This window comes from Chelonia mydas, chromosome 9 (genome assembly GCF_015237465.2).
Source record: "Chelonia mydas isolate rCheMyd1 chromosome 9, rCheMyd1.pri.v2, whole genome shotgun sequence".
NCBI lineage: Eukaryota > Metazoa > Chordata > Testudines > Cheloniidae > Chelonia > Chelonia mydas.
In genome coordinates this window covers 17,346,744-17,357,262 of record NC_057855.1, presented here as the reverse complement: position 1 = coordinate 17,357,262, position 10,519 = coordinate 17,346,744, and positions in this window count along the sequence as shown.

Here is a 10,519-nt window from a genome sequence, read left to right as displayed (position 1 = left end):
CCCTAACTGTCGCTGTTTAGGAGAGGCATGTATAGAATACCAAAGGAGATCACCAAAAGTGCCTGTCTTGCCAGGAGGCAAGGCAGCAAACTGTTTGTAGCACATCATAACCTTCTCAGCCCTTTTGGAGGCTGCGAAACAAATATGAGAGAGGTACGTAGATGGCTACAGCCGTGGAATTCCTTTTAATGGCAGCCGCACCCCTCTAGGGGGCAGAGACACAGCACCACCTACTCCAGTTGAAATGATATACAAGACCCAGGTCTGGATCTGTCTGAAAGGAGCCCCTTGTGGAGAGACATACCATATAACCCTGTCTAGCCAATCCATTTAAGAAGAACACTTTAGATGGCAGATTCTGTACTGACCTAAAAGAGACATTGAACTGTTTTGTGATAGTTTGTCTCCTTCGAGAAGAGAATTCATATACTGCATTTAGCATGGGACTTAGATGTATAGGCACTTTTGGAAATCCCAATCGGCACTTAGCTGCATCTTTAGGCACTGAATTTACCTTTAAAAATCTGGCCCTTAGAGCATAAGTCCCATTTTTCAAAAGAGCCTTCACTTACTTGGGCACCTAAGTCCCCATGACTTGGCATGGCATTATGTGATAACGATAGCATAGCAGAGTTTCAATTAAACTTGGGCTTCTAAGTCACTTAGGCCTTTTTGAAAACTTTTCCATTTAAGCTCCTGAGCTTTCAGGTTCTCAGTTCTTGTTCTTATTGCAGTCTCTCTTAAAGCAGAACCTGCTTTATTGAGTCAATGCAATAGGCTAGTGATGAGTGTTATGTATTAAAATGTTTATATTGTATTGGAGGAGCCTGAAAATTACACACCTGTGGGCTTTAGTGCAGTACCACATAAATAGATTGAAATGTTAATTAAAGACAGAGATATAAAACACCTAGATGGTATGATATGGACCCACCAGCATGGCCACTGTACAGGAAAATTATGCCTATCCTATTGATTAGAATTCCTTTAAGGTCTCTTGAAAGTAGTGGATGAAGGATGACCAGTTGATATTATTTATATGGGTATGGGTTTTTATAAAGTCCATCCAGAACAAGTTATTAATGAAACTAAGCAATCTGAGAATAAAAGGTAAAGATCTGTCATGGATTTGAAACTGATTAAGATAATAGACAACAGAGAGAAGGAATAAATTTTCAATCCAGAAGGACATGTCCCGTGCTAGGACTGGCATTGTGTAACACATTGATTAATGATGTGGGAAAAGGACTGAACAGTGAAGTAGCAAAACATTCTGATGACACACCATTATTTAAGCGAGTAAATACTAGGGAAGACTGACTACTGAAGGACTAGCTACACTAGGCAATTGACCAGTACTATGGCAGATGAAGTCCTATGTAGATGAGTGATGCACATTGGAATTATCCTTTTGAAATATTCCCATGGGATCTAAATTAATTGTAACCATTCAGAAGGAAGAATGTGCCCGTTGATTCATAGATTGTCAGTCATAGTTTTTTTAGGCCAGAACAGATCATTGTGCCTAGCAAAATAGGGCCCTAATTCTAGACTGTGGGCCCTAGGTTCTACTATAATACAATAAATATCTTCATAGTGTATGCGTAACATACCTCAGGTGGCACGTGACCAGGATTCATCACCAAATTTGGTCTGCTGGTTGGATCATTAGCTTCCCCGGCTTGGGCTGATGGGGAGTGCAGTGTGAAAGTCTCACAGGGGTTGCTGTGTTAGTCTGGATCTGTAAAAGCGGCAGAGAGTCCTGTGGCACCTTATAGACTAACAGACGTATTGGAGCATAAGCTTTCGTGGGTTAATACCCACTTTGTCAGATGCATGTAGTGGAAATTTCCAGAGGCAGGTATAAATATGCAAGCAAGAATCAGGCTAGGGATAACGAGGTTAGTTCAATCAGGGAGGATGAGGCCCTCTTTCTAGCAGTTGAGGTGTGAACACCAAGGGAGGAGAAACTGCTTTTGTAGTTGGCTAGCCAGTCACAGTCTTTGTTTAATCCTGAACTGATGGTGTCAAATTTGCAAATGAACTGAAGCTCGGCAGTTTCTCTTTGAAGTCTGGTCCTGAAGTTTTTTTGCTGCAGGATGGCTACCTTTAAATATGCTATTGTGTGTCCAGGGAGATTGAAGTGTTCTCCTGCAGGTTTTTGTATATTGCCGTTCCTAATATCTGATTTGTGTTCATTTATCCTTTTACGTAGGGATTGTCCAGTTTGGCCGATGTACATGGCAGAGGGGCATTGCTGGCACATGATGGCATGTATTACGTTTGTGGACGTACAGGTGAATGAACCGGTGATGGTGTGGCTGATCTGGTTAGGTCCTGTGATGGTGTCGCTGGTGTAGATATGTGGGCAGGGTTGGCATCGAGGTTTGTTGCATGGGTTGGTTCCTCAGTTAGAGTTACTATGGTGCGGTATGTCGTTGTTGGTGAGAATATGCTTAAGGTTGGCGGGTTGTCTGTGGGCGAGGACTCGTCTGCCTCCCAAGGCCTGTGAAAGTGAGGGATCATTGTCCAGGATGGGTTGTAGATCACTGATGATGCTTTGGAGAGGTTTTAGCTGAGGACTGTATGTGATGTCAAAGTCTGGCCTCCACTGCCAAAGGCTGATGCCCTTAATCTTTGTGCTTTCCAATATTTGATTCTGTTTGTTTATGTATTAGCTTTACCTTATCTTAGAATTTCCTGGCTTTTCCAATCTGTTAGTTTAAAAATAATTCTTTTCAGGTTTCTTTCTTCTTAAGTTATTGTCACCTATTTGCAATCTTAACTGCATCATAGCTGAGTTTCTTGTCTGGAAATATTTATAGTGAATACAATTATATGCAATTATCAGAATTTATTGTAATAACATTGCAATGGTAATGTAAGTTAATTCATATCACTGGAGTACTTTAAATTTAGTACAAGTATGTAGGTTAGCCCCCAAATAAGTTATTAAAAGCAATGCCGTTAATTAAAGTGAAAGCTAACTTTTGTTATTCTAAACTCTACTCTTCTGTCCTGAAATGTGAAGAACTCCAGTTCATAATTTGAGAAACAAAAGTGAACCTGTAGATAACACACTGTCACAACAAAGGAACCTATAGTAACTTCAAAAAGAAAAGGAGTACTTGTGGCACCTTAGAGACGAACAAATTTATTTGAGCATAAATAAATCACGAAAGCTTATGCTCAAATAAATTTGTTCGTCTCTAAGGTGCCACAAGTCCTCCTTTTCTTTTTGCAGATACAGACTAACACGGCTGCTACCCTGAAACCTGTCATTATGGTAACTTGTAAGCCTTTGTCATTCAAAAAAATTTGTAATTGGCTCAGTAGGTGGCGCTCTTTCATTTTCTTTATTTTCAAGGGAATGTCAAATGGATTTTGGAAATGAAGTTTGTATATTTCAAATAAATTTAGTAAATGAATATTTGTTTCCCTAATTCACTATAGTATATTGTGAAATCATTACTGTCACAGCACATTTTAGTTTATATGAAAGTCTAAGTAAAGAAAATATATAAACCTAAATTGACTTGAACAATTTGAAAGTGATAGTGGACATCTGTGTTCAATAACATTACTTTGGTAAGCAATGTTTAATAGTTCGTGTCAAAGGGAGGGGAGTAATAGAAAAGGGTATTTTTCTGAATACGTAGATTGCTGCAGTTTACGATATAGTTTAGTAGATAATCTGTCCTTTGTCAATTTTATGAAAAAGAAACCTATTGCAGCTAAAATGCAAAGTGCTCCAATGTATACACTTTTGGACTTGTTACTGATCAAGGAATCAGTCTTGGAAGGTTCTGAGTGCCCTCAAGTGTCACTCAAATCAGGGAATTGGACAGGACTCGTACACAGCACTATTGCCCTACCTATAATCCCAATCCAGAAAAGTGCTTAAGCATTGTTTATGACATCTACTACAGTATGTGAGTAGTCCACTGAAGTCACTGGTATCAACTCTCACATAGTCTCTAGACACCCCAGCTCAAACCAAGTCCACATTGTGTTAGGCACTGTATAAACCCAGGGTAAGAGATGGTCCCTGCACAAAAGAGCTAACAATCTAGGGGAATGTCTACCCGGAGACAGCAAACCAGTGTGTGAATGTAAGCAAACCAGCTTCCTGCACACTAACTGGCCCTGTTGACCCTGCTATCAGTTTGCATGATGGAATTTTAGTGCTCAGTAGCAGGGCACAGCCAATTAACATGCTGTAAATTTACAACCTGACTTGTCACGCTGTCAGCCTCTGTGTAGACAAACTCTAAATAAACAATATTGACAGTTGGTGGGAGAGGAAAGAAAGACCCAGCGCAAAGTGACTTGCTCAAGGTCATGCAACAGGTCTGAGGTGGAGTCAGGAATAGAACCCAGGTCTCCAGAGGTCCCAATCTAGTGTCGTATCTGCTGAACTAATCTAAATTTTCAATGGGGCTCGTAATTTACTATAAATTAAACATGTGTTTAAGTGGTTTATTGGCTCAGGGCCTCTGCCTTTAGAAGGTTCAAAGTAAGAGAAATATTTTTAAGCATCTTCCAATTGTATTATTAATGATGAATTACATTGCATTTTTGGATGGGTTTGCAGCAGAATAATTAATCCAAAACCAAATCTTTCTTTTGTATTCCCCTCCCCCTCCCCCAATCCCAATTCTTTTGTATTTAATTATAGGTGACATTTTGTAGTAGAACTTGCCAAAAGAAACATGCCTTCCCAAATCTCATGCTGAATGTCTATTTGGCTATTTTAATTTTAAATGCAGCTTGGGGAAAAAAAACTAACATGGCCCTGGTATGATTTTTAAGTTTACACTGTTCTTCCTCCATGTTCTAACTGCAATGTAAATGTTTCCTTAAAAAAACATATTTATGAATTTAAACTGCACAAGAATATCATGGGCCTAGGAAGCAATGAAAAGGTAATAGGGACGAATGATAGTTTGGCGCTATTGTACAACATCACCATCAGAAACCCATTGGCCCTGCCCACTTTTCTCTTGTTCATGCCCCTTTAGAACACTGTTGCCATTTGTCTGCTCCCCACTTATGTAAGGAAGCTTGCACTGGGTAAGAATAACTTTCCAACTTGCAGCGTGTTATAAAGAGTGAATACAAAAGTGATTTTTTTTAATGATGACAAAAAGCTTAAGATGGCATTTTAAACAACAACACAAAAATACCATTCCTAATGCAGTGTTATCCCTCATGATTTATTCCACATTAATCGGTATTGCGTAAAGTTACCTTTTCGTCCTCAGATTCCTCACAAACAGCTTTTCGTGAGTATTCATTCCTTGACATTTGAAATTCAGGCTTTGTTGTTTATTTGTTGTTGATCAAGTTAGTCACATGATATTTTTCTGTCTCCTGAATGACCATCACTTTCAGCACAAAAACTTGTGTGTGCAAAATTGTTTCTTTTAACACTCATGCATGTGAATGTGGAAGTCCCTTTCTGTGATTATTTGTACTAATGAAATTGGGTGTGGAAAGGGGACACAAAAAGGAGGGAGTGTAGCTGAAGTGAATTCATTAAAAGATTTTAATTACTAGAAGTAATTTTTGCATTATTCACCTAAGTACCTTTTCTAACTAGTTCAATGTGCATTTGGCAATCTCAAGTTAAAACATTTGTTTAATCATAGAAACTGGAGATGAAAAGCACCTGTCAGATCAATTCAGAATTGTCTCTGGGATATAGGTTGTATGTAAATTCTGCAATTGATATACTGTATACAACCTAAAGCTAATAACTCTCTGTCTAGAACCACACCTCATAAATGAGGTTCATGCAAGGAAGAGCAGTTTTCAGCCACAAATCTCACACCCTCCTCTCCTCACCCCAAGGTCTTTTCTATGTTTCTGAGAATCAGTGGCATCTGTTCTAGTTTGTTACACATCTCCTAAATATCACCCAACCAAATGAGAACCTAAGTACCCAGGTCGTCACTGCAGGCTTAAGCAGCAACTCTCTGCTATCCAGCATTCTTGCCGTTTGTTTACACTTTCTTGATGCTTTTATTATAGTTATTGATAATGATGCTGGGGTTACTGTTGCTATGTTGTTTTATTATTGCTGGGTGGGGGATTAAATAAAAATCTGGCCATGAGTGCCACGATGGGAGTCAATAGATGTTGCCCCTTTTGAAAATCTGGACCTTATTCATATGAAGTCTCTTCAAAATCTGGCCCCAGCTGTGGCTGCTGGGAGCTTGAGAAATCTGGACTGGAACTCCAATTGAAAATGATCCCAAATGTATGTTTTGTTTTGGTTTTTATTATTTTTACAGTTATGAGATCTAGAGAGCTGCACAAAGGTAAAGTGACAAAAGTAGGCTTCGCAACAATGCAATTCACCTACTGGCAGAGAGTGGGGGTGTATTTTTCCATAATCTGGGGGAAGGTAAACTTAAGTTACGGCGATTCCAAAGAGGGTAGGTCAAAAAACCCACCCTCAGCCAAGGCCATTAGATTATAGCATATGTAGTGCCAAAACAATAGAAGCTATACAACTTCACCATGGACACCAGTTTTCTTAACCCTTTCCAGCCCGATCCAAAGCTTACTGAAGTCAATGCAAAGCCTCTCATTGACTGTAGTGGGCATTAGCTCTGGCCCTTAGATCAGCTGACATTACACAACTGTTTGTATCACCCGAAACTTTGGACACTGGACTCACCACAGGGCATACTGGATAATTTCTGTCCATATAGGCCCAGGCTGGTCAAGAGCAAATTCTCTTGTGTTCTGCTGGTAGACAGTGATCCCGTTGCCACCCCACAAGCACTAGGTACAGGTTAGCTCTGTCTATTGCTCCACTTTCTGATCCTGGCAGGAGTACTGTATTGTCCAATATATATTTATTGTTCCAGTGAAGCAAAACAATGAAATTAACTTTTTATTTCAAACTGAGGCTTTTTAACTGGAATTGTCACATTATTATTGGGTTGGCTCCAAACCTGGGTGTTTCAGCAAGACAGATCAGTGAGTATTGTTAATCTCATGATCATGCATTATCATCCCTGACTCACTGAGTAATATATTAACCCACGTGTACACCCACAGACACCTCCTTACCTTTCAATTTGGCTCTTAAAATATGCATTAGGCATCTATCTTCTCTAATGTCTTTCTTTATTGAGTAATTTCCTTATTTCATTCTCTGGACAGCAGCTCAGATAGCAATGCCATCAGTAGATCTGGTTTGGAGTGACACTGCAGTTTTTCAAAACCAGTCTGCATTTGTTCATCAAAAGGGTACAGAACCTGTTAAAGCGGCAACAGTTTGATCAAAGGTGAGTCCTCAGTACAGACTTCCCGAGAGACTAACTCAACTGGGCAAGGCAGGGGAAGCATGAAAATTTTCAGATTTCCATGAATGAGAGTCAAGACTACATCCATATTGCCGTTCTTGTACTTGGCATTACAACAATGCATATTTTTCTGTTGTCCCTGGAACCACTCAGGCATGTAATAAATAGAGTACAAGTGATTGGAAATATTCATTTAAACTGATGTTTCCATAACTTGTTCCTACTTGAGCTTAGCAATGTATTTTCCAAGTGTCTACAGAATGGTTTAAGTGTCTCTTGACTTTACAGACTGCTGCCACCCCACACCCTACTTGAACCATTCTATAGGTTATCCTATAGGACAGTGGTTCCCAAACTTGTTCCACCGCTTGTGCAGGGAAAGCCCCTGGTGGGCAGGGCCGTTTTGTTTACCTGCCGCATCTGCAGGTTCGGCCAATTGCGGCTCCCACTGGCCACGGTTTGCTGCTCCAGGCCAATGGGAGCGGCTGGAAGCGGCGGTCAGTACGTCCCTTGGCCCGCGCCGCTTCCAGCAGCTCCCATTGGCCTGGAGCAGCGAACCGCGGCCACTGGGAGCCGCGATTGGCCGAACCTGCGGATGCGGCAGGTAAACAAACCGGCCCGGCCCGCCAGGGGCTTTCCCTGCACAAGCGGTGGAACAAGTTTGGGAACCACTGCTATAGGACTTTCAGCACAACATTCCCTTGTTCTTTAAGCTCTAAATCCTTTTTTCTTTCATTAGCATGAAAGAAAAAAACAATGTTAAGTCCTACATTTTCCAAATGTCCATTACCACAAATTGTTAGGGCACAATTTGAGATGCCTAGGACCTGACTTTCAGAAAGGCTGAGCATCCACTGCCCCTCTGGACTTCAGTGAGCATGTTGGTGTTCTGAAAATTTGACCTTAGCTGTCTCAAGTTGGGTACCCAAAACTGAGGATCTCACAAATAGTGGACCCCCTTGAAAATAGAGGTTGAAATAACAACCACGCCTGGAACCCAAACCCAATGACTTTGAATATGCCTATACTCCAATCACAGAGTGTCATTTCAGCTCATGTAGACATACCTGAGCCCATTTTAATCTAGCTAGCTTGGGTACTGGAGCAGTGAAGTCGCAGCAGCATGCACGTCAGCACGGGGTGTACAAGCCCACCCAGAACCCTGGGGAATTACTCCTGGAGCTAGCCCATGCTGAAGTGCACTCTGCCACAGCTTCACTGCTCTGGTACCTGCATTAACTCGATTAAAGCTAGCATGGGTATGTCCACTCACACGGCAGTCACACCCATGATTGCAGTATAGACATACCTTTAGGAATAACGGGCTCCTATTCAGCAAAGCATTTAACCGCATATTTAAATGGCAATAAGCCTGCACTTAAGTGCTTAGAATAGGGATGGATTTAAGCATGTGCTTAAGTTCTTTGCTGAAGTGGGCCTATGGCTCGATCCTGCAGTCTTTACACAGGCAAAATCCCCACTGATGTCAATAAGCACTGCAGAATTGACACCACGGAGATCAGCTAGGGGAGCAGTTGCCCCCGAAAAACGATAGCCCTATGAACTAGACCACCTGACTAAACCTGACTAAACTTTTCCAGTTACTCCCCTTAGTAATAGCTGAGGTCCTTTTAGATTATAGATTGTTATTTTAGTATCCAATCACTGAAATCTGAAGATGAATCACAAACAAGCTAATAGAGATTTAGGCAATATATTGTATGATCCAAATTGAGAGATGGAACCCCAAATCTGAACCACCTCTAATTTTGTGCACATTCCCTCAGACCTGCTGCTGCCTGCAGGACACGCATAGGAGGGATGGGGCCTGGCCACACTCATAAATCAACTGGACACATCCTCTTGGGGCTATGGAACATCACCAGACCAACTAGCCCAACTCTGCCTTCACCTAGCACTCTAGAAAGCACGAGGTCCACATTCTGCTCAGCTCTTGAATTAATGCAGTAGAAAAAGAGACACACAACCCTGGACTTCCTAAAGCACCCATTCAATGCTGAATATTTCCCATAGTGAGTGGCATGTTCATTTATTCCCGACGGTGTGGTGTGAAAGGTGTCATATCCAGTAAGTTCTGGCCCCTCCACCAGACTGTTACTGGTATATATTTTTTCTGTGCCATTACAGGTATCACAAATACATATAAGTTTGCATATGAAAATGAAGCTGAATTGGGTCCTTTCAGCTCAGTTTCCCGTAGGCTTCTGCAGCTTGAATCTCTCTTATACACTGGGTCTTTCAAAGGCGTCCATTGAGATTCACCAGGTCCAGTGTTCAGTGGTTGCTGAAGACCTTTAAGCATCGACTGCTAATGGCAGAGTAGCACTGGGCCAGATGGAGAAGGCAAAGTAATTGGGATCCTCTTGCATTGACATAACAGTGTTGTTACTGTTTGTAAAATATTTTGGCATTCAATGTAGACTTCTCTCCCCACCCCCCCGGCCCACCATGATTAATGTGATTAATATCTTACAACATGAAACAGTCTGTGCAGGGTACAAGCACACTTACAAAAATAGCACTATATTAGTCCCTACTACTGGCCACCTTCTGAATAATATAAACCTTAATTTACTTTTTTTATAATCTGAGTGGACTTCTTAAGTATATCTAAGGGAGTTGGGGTGTGGAGAAACATTGCTTAATTCAGCCATTGCATCTTTAACATCAGATTGGGAACATGGAAACCATATGTGGGCTTTTAGCTAATAAAATAAAATGCCAAAATGTGGCAGCTAAAGCTATTGCACCCAAAATATAATTGCACATATGCTCCTTTACTTGCTTATAATCAAAACATTTTAAAATGTTTGATATTCAGACTAGGTATAACTATTGGACTAAGTTATTTTAGAAAATGATTTTATATGGAAAGAATGTATGCAGGACATTCTAACAACCATATGAAAAGCAAACTGTATCTATAAACACACACACACAGCACCAGTTGACAACATTTCACTCAAGCACATAAATTTCACTCAGGAACCTAAAATATTGGCTCCACTAGAGTCAATGGAAGTTTTAATGTTGACTTTGAGGGAGCCAGGACTTCACCCACTGAACCCAAGTTCAATGCCTTAACCGTCCTCCCCTTTATCCACAGAACAGGAATCGTAGGACTACAGCAATGGTGACTTCCCCATGCTATGCTGCTGATGTGCTTCAACCTTGTCATG